This window comes from Odocoileus virginianus, chromosome 9 (assembly GCF_023699985.2).
Source record: "Odocoileus virginianus isolate 20LAN1187 ecotype Illinois chromosome 9, Ovbor_1.2, whole genome shotgun sequence".
NCBI lineage: Eukaryota > Metazoa > Chordata > Mammalia > Artiodactyla > Cervidae > Odocoileus > Odocoileus virginianus.
Genome location: NC_069682.1, coordinates 55851088 through 55861256, shown reverse-complemented (window position 1 = coordinate 55861256; position 10169 = coordinate 55851088).

The following is a 10169-nucleotide window of genomic DNA, read 5'->3' as shown; positions in this document are numbered from 1 at the left end:
ATGCTGAAGAGGGTGTGGAGAAAAGGGAACCCTCTTACACTGTTGATGGGAATGCAAACTAGTACAACCACTATGGAGAACAGTGTGGAGATTTCTTAAAAAATTGGAAATAGAACTGCCATATGACCCAGCAATCCCACTCCTGGGCATACACACCAAAGAAACCAGATCTGAAAGAGACACGTGTACCCCAGTGTTCATCGCAGCACTGTTTATCATAGCCAGGACATGGAAGCAACCTAGATGCCCATCAGCAGACGAATGGATAAGAAAGCTGTGGTACATATACACTATAGAATGTTACTCAGTCATTGAAAAGAATTCATTTGAATCAGTTCTAATGAGATGGATGAAACTGGAGCCCATTATACAGAGTGAAGCAAGCCAGAAAGATAAAGACCAATACAGTATACTAACGCATATATATGGTATTTAAAAAGATGGTAACGATAACCCTATATGCAAAACAGAAAAAGAGACACAGTTGTACAGAACAGACTTTTGGACTCTGTGGGAGAAGGCGAGGGTGGTATGTTTCGAGAGAGCAGCATTGAAACAAGTATACTATCAAGGGTGAAACAGATCAACAGCCCAGGTTGGATGCATGAGACGGGTGTTCAGGGCTGGTGCACTGGGAAGAACCAGAGGGATGGGATGGAGAGGGAGGCGGGAGGGGGGATCGGGATGGGGAACACATATAAATCCATGGCTGATTTCATGTCAATGTATGGCAAAAACCACTACAATACTGTAAAGTAATTAGCCTCCAACTAATAAAAATTAATGGAAAAAAAAAAAAAAAGAGAAAAGACAATGAACTTTACAACTCAAAGGGATGAATTTTATTTACAGGAGTAAATTATATTTCAACAAAGCAGTAATAAATTCAATATTGAATATTTTAGTCTGGGAAAATATTTAAGAAAACCATACATTTATTTGTAAACTTAACAACTACTTCCAAATGACCCACAGAGATGGAGATTGTAGCAGTTCGTTTGCCCTCCTAGAGTGGGTGCGAGCAGGGCTTTGAAGGGTAGTAGGGCTTCTCTGGTGGCTCAGACAATAAAGAATCCATCTACAGTGTGAGAGGTCTGGATTTGATCCCTGGGTTGGGAAGACCCCCTGGAGAAGGGCAACCCACTCACTCCAGTACTCTTGCCTGGAGAATCCCAATGGACAGAGGAGTCTGGTGGGTTAGTCTTTGGGGTCGCAAAGAGTCAGACATGACTGAACGACTAAGCACAGCACAGGGGGTAGGGAATGGGGGTGGTTCAGTGACCAGACGAGCCTGTGTTCTGGGGCTTTAGGGCCATGACCGGATGCAGATATTCTGGGGCCTGCGGATGGCACAGGTGGTGCCTGTTGCTTGTCAGGTCACCCCAGACCTCACTGTTGCTCAGAGTTACTTTCATTCACTCATCCCTTCAGCAGTGCCTGGGTCCCACCCTTGTACCAGAGTGGAGATGGGCTCTGGGGACTCAGAGCTGAGTCAGACCCAGGCCTGACCTTCTTGGGGCTCTCAGTTTCGGGGTGAGACAGACACATAGAGTCAGGACCTCACAGGGAAGTTGGTGCAGAGCAAACGGGAGAGGCATTTGTCTTGCCTGGGGGGCTATCAGGGAAGACTTCCAGGAGGAGGCAGAGTCAGAGCTGAAACCTCCAGGATGATGGAGTTAACCAGGTGAAGAGGAGGGTGAGAGGGCTCCAGGCAGAGAGCACAGCTGTGTGTAGGAGGTGAGGGGTAAGATGGGGTGGAGAGGGGAGTCACATAGTTCACACCTTCTGCAGCCACGGGCCGTTCACTCTCGCTTGCAGTCGAGTTCCTCGTTTGGAGAAGAGTGCAATGACCCAGCCTCTCAAAGTGGGCAAGATGATTCAAGAGAATGTGTGTAAGGTGACCAAAGCACAGTTAGGTCTGCACCATAGGGGAAGAGGAGGCAGAGGGACATTTAGGGGCTTGAAGGGGAATAGGGGGACATCTGGTGGTAGTCTTTTGAAACTGGGTCAGAACCCAGGGAGGGGGAAGATGTAAAAGGTCAAGAATTGGATAAGAAAGATCCTTGATAAAGGATCTTTATCTTGATAAAGGCTGTGAAGAAAAACTTCAAACATACTAAGCAGAGAATGACTTGTGGGGAGGCGCATGTTATTCAGATAAGGTTACAAAGGAAGGCCTTACTGAAGAGGTGGCATTTGACCCGAGAGACTCAGAGGAAGAGATGGGGCCAGGCATGGGATCTAGAGGGAGAGCATTCTGGGCAGAGAGGTTAGCAAATGCAAAGACCCTGGGGCCAGAATGAGATTGGTGTGTTTAAGGAACAAAGGAAGCCAATGTGGTTGAAAAGGACAAGAGGACAGAAGACAAGGTCAGAGGGGGCATGGGGGTCGATTAGGTTGGGCCTTGTGGTCACTGTGAGCCTGTACCAGCCCTGACATAGTGCAAGATGCCCTCCGGATCCTTGTTCCCCGTGGCTCCTGGCCCCCTGCTTCCTCCTCTGTTCTTGTCAAGGTCAGTGGGCAGGTTGGCCATCTCTAGATCCCTCCCAGTGCCTCTCCACCCACCTTGGCTCATCCAACAGTAAGGCCCACCCTCCCTGCACCCCCTTTTCATAGGATCCTCAGTCCTCTGGTTTAATGCTGGGTTACCGTTGCCATTGCTCTCTACCACATCCCCTGAGATCATCAAGGAATCAGCAACATTCATTGACTGAGTGGGTGATGAATGCATTGTTGCCATTGTTTGGGAGGTGGCCCAAGGTGAATGCTCCTGTTTCTACTTCCTGGGGGCCTGAGCCTCAATTGCATCACCTGTAAAATGTGAGAGAATGTAGCCAACAAGTGTGTGAACAGATGCATGTAAACCTCAGTAGAAACTGGAGAAATGTGGGTTATACAGTAAGAAGCACAACCTCTCTACCTACACCTACTGGACCCGGTGGCTCAAATGGTAAAAGTCTGCCTGCAGTGTGGGAGACCGAGGTTTGATCCCTGGGTCAGGAAGATCCCTTGGAGAAGGAAATGGCTACCCACTCTAGTATTCTTGCCTGGAGAACTCCATGCACAGCCAGGCTACCGTCCATGGGGTTACAAAGAGTCGCACATGACTGAGTGACAAATACATGCACACAGTGGACTGGCAAAAGTTTGGAAGCCGGGAACTACCAAGTATTAGCGAGGATGTGGGAGATGGGAGTTCTTCATCCTGCTGATGTTTGGAGTGACGTGGTGCTGACCCAGCCACGCTTCTCCTGCATATAAAACCTGGAGAGATTCTCCCGCAGGCCCTGGAGGGGACCCCAAGCGGTAATGGGTCTCTCGCCTGTGCTGAGGTGTGAGGAAGGGACCAGTCAACAATAAGCCATGTCTGATGTCATGGTAAGTGAGCCCCAGGGATGCAGGAGCAATGCAACTGGAGTTAAGAAACACCAAGTGCGTTGGGGGGTGGGGGGGGGGCGCCCCCCATAAAAGAAGATAGAAATCTGTAGCATGAGGCCATTTCTACAAATAAAAGACCACACACACCACAAAACATTCCCACATGGTTCACAAGAATCACGAGTATTCAAGCACACAGACTGGACCCTAAGAGTGGGTGCCTGGGTGAGAGCGGAAGAGCAAGGAGCATCAAGAGGGAAATAAAGCAAGAGAGGCATTTACGGGAATTGAGAACCATTAACTCAACTTTCTTGGCATCCACACTGTAAAAACAAAATGAAGATAAAATGGGTATGATGGAAGGATGGCCATAGCAATGTTTTCCTCAATGAGCCAAAGTGGGCAGAATACTCAGCGTGGTCATGGCCCGCAGTCAAGAGGTGTCTTCCAGCCACTGGCTCAGGTCTTGCTTGTCTAGCTTCCTAGGCAGTGCTGCCCTCTCGTGGCCAAAACAGTGATAAAACTCAGGCCACTGCCAGTTGTTCGGTTGCTCAGTCTCCTCCAGACTTTTTGTGAGCCCATGGACTGCAGCATGCCAAGCTTCCCTATCCTTCTCTATCTCCCAGAGTTTGCTCAAATTCATGTCCATTGAGTCACTGATACCATCCAACTATCTCATCCTGTCGTCCCCTTCTCATCCCACTTTCAATCTTTCCCAGCATCAGGGTCTTTTCCAATGAGTCAGTTCTTCACATCAGGTGGCCAAAGTATTGGAGGTTCAGCTTCAGCATCAGTCCTTCCAATGATTTCCTTTAGGAGTGACTGGTTTGATCTCCTTGCAGTCCAAGGGAGTCTCAAAAGTCTTCTCCAGCATCACAATTCGAAAGCATACCCAGGCCACTACCAGGGAATCAGACGAAGGGTGTGAAAGAAGGAAGGAAGATGGAGTCACAAGATGAAGGGGATTTCAGATTGGGAAAGACATGGATCCAGTGAGGCTTCCTGGAGGAGCATTTATGCTGAAGGATAGATACTATCTGGAGTCTGGGATAGTGATAAGCTAATGAAAGAAAGTGTGGTGTTATTAATATATTATCAAAAGTTGATTGCTGTGGACAGTGACTGCAGCCATGAAATTAAAAGTCACTTGTTCCTTGGAAGAAAAGCTTTGACAAACCTAGACAGCATATTAAAAAGCAGAGACATTACTTTGCTGACAAAGGTCTGTACAGTCAAAGCTGTGGTTTTTCCAGTACTCACATAGGAATGTGAGAGTTGACCCATAAAGTAGGCTGAGTGCCTAAGAATTAATGCTTTGAACTGTGGTATTGGAGATGACTCTTGAGAGTTCATTGAACAGCAAAGAGATCAAACCAGTCAATTCTAAAGGAAATCAACCCTGAATATTCATTGGAAGGACTGATGCTGAAGCTGAAACTCCAAGCCTTTGGCGAAGAGCTGACTCATTGGAAAAGACCCTGGTGCTGGGAAAGATTGAGGGCAGGAGGAGAAGGGGGCAACAGAAGGTGAGATCTTTGGATGGCGTCAGCGACTCAGTGGACATGACTTTAAGCAAACTCCAGGAGATAGTGAAGGACAGGGAAGCCTGGGGTGCTGCAGTCCATGGGGTTGCAAAGGGTCAGACACCACTTACAGACTGAACAACAACCATCACTAAGCCATTCTGTGTGCCAGTCTTCACACACCTGATATTTTATCCTCCAACACCCCGGGAATGAGTGTTAATGCTTTTGGCCTCACTGACAGCTGTGAAAAGGGAGACTCAGGGAGCAAGGTGACACACCCAAGGATCCGCACCCAGTCTGGGGGACTGACTGGTATACTCAATCGTTTTCACTTTGGGGTGGATCAAGGAAACCAGTGATCCCAGGCACAATTTACCCCTGAATCTTGGCATCTGAACAACCCCTTAGCAGAATTTCACATCAGGTCTGTACAAATAATGGAAATGGAACCCCTGGAAACAGAGGGAAGCTTGCTGTGGGATGGCCTGCAGGGCCTCACCTCGGAAGCTGCCTCTTGTCCTTTGGCAGGCAACTGGGGTGCCCACACTTGGGGATCAAAAGTGGGGTCTCACTCTGCACTCAAGGACGTGTCTCTAAGGCACTGTCTGAAAAATGCTTCATTTCAGAATTTATATCAAAGTCCTTTGAATTTTTATTAAAGATATTATTTAATGACCAGTTTGCAAAATGTCTCCAAAGTATTTCATTTTTACTTTTTGGACTCGGTAATATATTTCTATCTCTTAAAAGTCAAAAGGAACAAAAGAGAAAAGAGAATCTCCTTTCGATGCCCTTCAACTCCAGCCCATGCACACCACACTGTGCTGTGCCACTGGCCTTGCCCAGGTAACAGTGGGTCTCGGGATCGCTCTGGGCCAGCACACTGCCTGCTTCCTCAGTTTTCTCAGCTGCACAGTATTCATTCCAAGCTATTGTAGCTTAAACAGATCTCTTAGATTGTAACAGATTGTAGCATAAACAGATCTCTTAGAGAGTTCAGGATGTTTCCAACGTTTTTGTGATCACACATAGCCTGCGAGGAATACCCAAATACCATGTATGCTTGTCACTTTGCACGTGAACAAGGCTAATTAGAGGATCAATCACTAGAAGTGAATTTCCAGGTCAGGGGACATGCGCAATGTAATTCTGATAGACGTCCACTGTAGAGGTTGGGCTTCCCTGTCAGCTGTAGAGGCTGGCCTTTTCCTTTCTGTAGGGTTTGGGCTTCCCTGGGAAAGGTAGGAGTGAGTGCCAAAACTTGACCCACAGCCCAGTGGTTTGAAATTCTGGCTCTTTGCCAATCAGATAGGTGGAAAATAGCTCTGTGTGATTTTATTGTCATTTAATTTGAGTGAGGTTGACCATCTTCGCTAGTGCGTGTGAATTCTTATTCTGGATCAAGGTTTTTGCCATAAAAGAGCAAAGCCTTTGGGTGCCCTTTCATTCATGCAAGGTGAATGGTGAATGGTGAATGGTGAATGGTGAATGGTGAATGCAGCCTGGTGGAGGGCAACGGTTTGAGCTGCCATTCCACTGCTTACTTTCTGAGACTCAGATTCCTTGTCTGTAAAAAATACAGGAATAATAATAATATCTCCTCCAGAGAGATCTAGCAGAACACAAATGTAGGTTTTTAATGTTAAGTGCCTGGCACAAGTTCCTGGCTCAACTTAGTGCATAAGAAGTGTTTGTTGAGTGAATAAACAAATATGTCATAATAAAAACTTTTATTGAGCACTAGCTGTGTATATATAAACCCTTGCTCTTACGTTAACCTATTTAAACCTCACAGTGACAATGGGAGGGACACCCATTTCCCCCTTCTACAGATGAGGAAACTGAGGCACAGAGAAAACCAGAGTGTGTCAGTCACTCAGTTGTGTCCAACTCTTTGCGACCCCGTGGACTGTAGCCCACCAGGTTCCTCTGTCCACGGGATTTTCCAGGCATGAATACTGGAGTGAGAAAACCAGAGGGTCTTGTCAAAAGGCTCAGCAATGGAGATGGGATTGGTGGCCTTGCTGTCTGTACCTAGGAGAGAGGTACCACGGTCAACCCCTGCTTCCATTGTCTGTTGCTACAAAACCTCCCAACCTGAGAGGTGGAAAGCATCAACCATTTTACTGTGCTCATGAGTTCTGAGGATCAGAGTCCAGACAGAACAGAGCAGGGCTGGCTCATCTCTGCCGGGGTCTTGGCTGGGAAGACACTACAGCTGGGGCTAGAAAGGCCAGGGCTGGCGGACCCACTCTGGAGATGGCTTCTTTAGTGGCAGGTCTGGCTGGATGATAATCTGTCTTGTGGGCAGCAGGTTGAATGGAAAAGCACTGCTAAAGGTGAGGCTGGGAGTCATGGAGGGCAGGGTGGGGAGCCAGCAGGCCCCAGTGTTGTAGCCACGCGTCCTGGGAAACAAACTCACTCAGAAGGACAATGCAGATAGTGGAGTGCAGTTTATTACACCGGCGGGCCCAAGGCAGAGTCTCCTCTTAGCCAAGGACCCCGACCAGCATTTGTGAAAATCTTTTATACCCCATGTGTACGTGTCCGAACCCACCACCCCAAATTCCTTGAGACTTACATAAACTAAGGAAGGGTAAATACAATCCCAATAATCCCATCACTCATGTGCCATGTGCTCACATAAATAATCAAGAATAATAAGCATGAGGTTACACTCCAACAGGTACAGAAAAATTTATGGCCTGTCTGGAGGAAGGGGTGATCAGTGTATGTGTTCTCTTAGGCGATGAGTAACCTGGATACCATCTTCAAGATTCCCCTGTCCGGAGGGGGTCTTATCCTTCTGTTGTCGTTTCCATAGACACTAAACAGAGTTCAGAGTCCATTGGAGAGTTGGCCGAGCATGATCAGCATGAGAAGGCCTAAGATGGAGTCCAGGCCCTATGAATTTCTTCTTCACCAGGGCTGTGTCCCCATGTTCCAGGGTCTAACAACCTAAGAGCCTTAGGAGTTCTGGGCTTGGCACCCCCATGAGCAGCTTCCTCTCCAGGCCTCTCTGCACCTACTCTTTCCTTGAGCTGGGACCCTCCCGGTCCATCACATTCACACCTCCTCATTCATCAGTTCCCAGCTTGGCTCTCTGGTCCTGGAAGTGGAGCTCCCAGATTTGCTGTCCCTTCTCCTAGATCCTGCTCCCTGTGGAGGGGCCTTATCACACCATTGTATGGACTTGTCCACAGGCTGAAAGCTCCAGGGAAAAGGTCTGGGTTCTTATCAGCAACACCCAGCACAGTCCCAGGCACACAGCAGGCACTTTGTGCATATTTACCGAGTGGATAAAGAGATGAGATCAATGACTTTTGAATGGCTTTAACTTGAGCCTCAATTTCCTCTTCTATAAGCTGGTTTTCAGGGATGCTATGAAGGTGGCAGGAGATAAAGGATGTGAAAATATGCACGTAAGAGGCAGGCAGAAAAATGGGAGTTGGTATAATCTATACTGAAGAGGGGAAAGCAAAGACAATGAGATACTGCTCCTAAAACACTTAGCAGTGTCTGGCACTCAGTAGGTACTCAGTACATAGAAGATATTCTTGTTATTAGTCAGCATTATTGTTATTACTATTTCTTTTGTTGTTGTTGTTATAAGAAAGCAGATTTCCTGAGCCAGAAGGACCCATAGCATGGTTTTCATACATGTGGAAATGGAAATGGAACCTGTGAAGCTCCAGAAGTTGGGGGTGGGGTGGGTATGTTGTGTGTCTTGGCAAGAGGTTCAGAATTGCCACCATCATGGAGACTGGCTATGGAATGTTGGGTGAACTTCCTCTGTTGATCTGTTTCCCTTCTGTGTGAGAAAGGGCCTGGGCCCTGGACCTCACGCCTGACCCTCTGGAGCTGTGTGAATGCCGATTATCCCATTGCCACTGGTGGGCTGTTGCAAGCCTGTTCCTGGTTGGGCAGCGCCCTCTAGTGACAGAAGGTGGGTATAACAAGTACCGTGGTGCCTGGTCAGGCAGGTATATGAAGTGAGCACAGGCCATGCAGAGAGGCGGCCTGGGGAGAGAGCCTTAGTGGGCCTCGCTGGAGTGGGCCCTACAGGGGTCAGGTAGGGGAGCCTAAACTTGGGCTACACTGTTGTTCTCTCCCTCTGGGGTAGTCCGGAGGGGCCAGCTGCCAGAACCTCCCCACGTACTCTGCGTGACTGCCCTCTCTTGTTGGGTGGCCCCACCAGTTTCTGAGCTTCTCTCTGAGCTTGATCTGCAAAAGGTGGTCACCTGGGAGGGTCTTCTTCCAAGGAAGGGGCCTAAATTCTGGGGAGAATGTGGGTGAGGCTGAGATTGTCAAGGCTGCATATTGTCACCCTGCTTATTTAACTTAGAAGCAGAGTCCCTCATGCGAAATGCCAGGCTGAATGACTCGCAAGCTGGAATCAAGATTGCCAGGAAAAATATCAACAACTTCAGATATGCAGATGATACCACCCTTGTGGCAGAAAGCGAAGAAGAACTAAAGAGCTTCTTGATGAAAGTGAAAGAGGAGAGTGAAAAATTGGCTTAAAACTCAACATTCATGAAACTAAGATCATGGCATCTGGTCCCATCACTTCATGGCAAATAGATGGGGGAAAAGTGGAAACAGTGACAGATTTTGCATTCTTAGGCTCCAAAATCACAGTGGATGATAACTTCAGTCCCAAAATTAAAAGATGCTTGCTCCTAGGAAGAAAAGCGACAACAAACCTCAACAGTGTATTAAAGAGCAGAGATATCACTTTGCCAACAAAAGTCTGTATAGTCAAAACTGTGGTTTTTCCAGTAATCATGTGAGTCCATGCGCGAGCTGGACCATAAAGAAGGCTGGCTGCCAAAGAATTGAAGCTTTTGAATTGTGGTGCTGGAGAAGACTCTTGAGAGTCCCTTGAACTGCAAGGAGACCAAACCAGTCAATCCTAAACGAAATCAACCCTGAATATTCACTGGGAGGACTGATGCTGAAGTTGATGCTCCAATACTTAGCCACCTGATGTGAAGATCTGACTCACTGGAAAAGATCCTGATGCTGGGAAAGATTGAGGGCAGGAGGAGAAGGGGGTGACAGAAGATGAGATGGTTGGATGACATCAGGGACACAATGGACGTGAGTTTGAGCAAACTTCGGGGGATAGTGAGGGACGGGAAGCCTGACATGCGGCAGTCCATGGTGTCACAAATAGCTGAAGATGACAGTGACTGAGCAACAACAGGAGCTGGGGTGGAGGGGCAATGAACAGCCTGAGATCCAAAGGTTGTCGGAGGGGTT